This window comes from Pangasianodon hypophthalmus, chromosome 8, assembly GCF_027358585.1.
Source record: "Pangasianodon hypophthalmus isolate fPanHyp1 chromosome 8, fPanHyp1.pri, whole genome shotgun sequence".
Lineage (NCBI taxonomy): Eukaryota > Metazoa > Chordata > Actinopteri > Siluriformes > Pangasiidae > Pangasianodon > Pangasianodon hypophthalmus.
The window spans coordinates 28394303-28395433 of record NC_069717.1 but is presented as its reverse complement, the minus strand read 5'-3'; positions in this window follow the sequence as shown (position 1 = coordinate 28395433).

Sequence of the window (1131 nt, the reverse complement as noted above, 5' to 3'; positions counted from 1 at the left end):
AGGGACCAGATATAAAGGTTGTAAATATACTATATTTGAAGATATTAGTCAAGACATATGTGATATACTGTACATGTACACTCATCATCTACTTTAATTGTGTAGGCTGTTGGTGATTATTTCAAAAACTGCTGATCTTCTCCGAATTTCACACACAACAGTAGAGTTTACTGTAGAGTTAACTCTGTAGAGTTTACAGCGGGTGGAAACAATTTATTGTTGAGAGCGGTCAGAGGATAATGGCCAGACTGGTTCTCCTCAAAAAGCAGGAAGACTAACTGAACGTAATAATCACTCTTCACAACCGTGGTGAGCAGAAAAGCATCTCAGAACGCACAACATGTCAAACCTTGATGTGGGTGGGCTACAACAGCAGAAGACCACATCGGGTTCCACTCCCGGCAGCCAAGAACAGGAATCTGAGGTATCACTGGACACCAAAACTGGAAAAAGACGAGGTGATGTTTTTCCAATCTTCAGCTGTCCAGCTTCAAATTCTAAATCTTAAAAAAAAATGTATATGAAATATTTATTGTATTGTCACCAAAGTCCAGATGTTGTTCACCTTTACACAGTACTCATGTGAAAAGGTATTAATCTCTTCATCTTGTTCAAATGCATCACTTTATAGATGACCCCTAACTAAAAAAATATCAACAGAACTTTTTCTCAGTAGAGAAATTCACACTGAAAGTGTTTCTGAAGCTTTAACTACAATTTATCATCTGTATCAAGGGCTTCTTACAAAAAAAGATAAAAGTCTATTTTAACAAGTCTTTAAATCCATGGAAGCTTTTTAAACATTTAAGATAATAAGTGAATTATGTTTTGAAAATCTTTTAAAATGTAGCTGCAAAGTTTTACATCACCTGCACTGTCTTACTTACACTGTGTAAGCTGTATAATGGCAGCTAGTATAATAAATAAATAAATAGATCATTTCTGCTAAGTACTGATTTTATAGACAAAAATCATCAACCTTTATTAAATTATGAATTAATATATTTGAGGAGCTTTCAGTGATAAGATATGGAACTTATAAAACAACACTAATAAATGAAAACTATCTTGTTTTTGAAAGACCACCTACACATTTTATTGTGTATATCAAAGCAGTGAAGCCTCATTTTT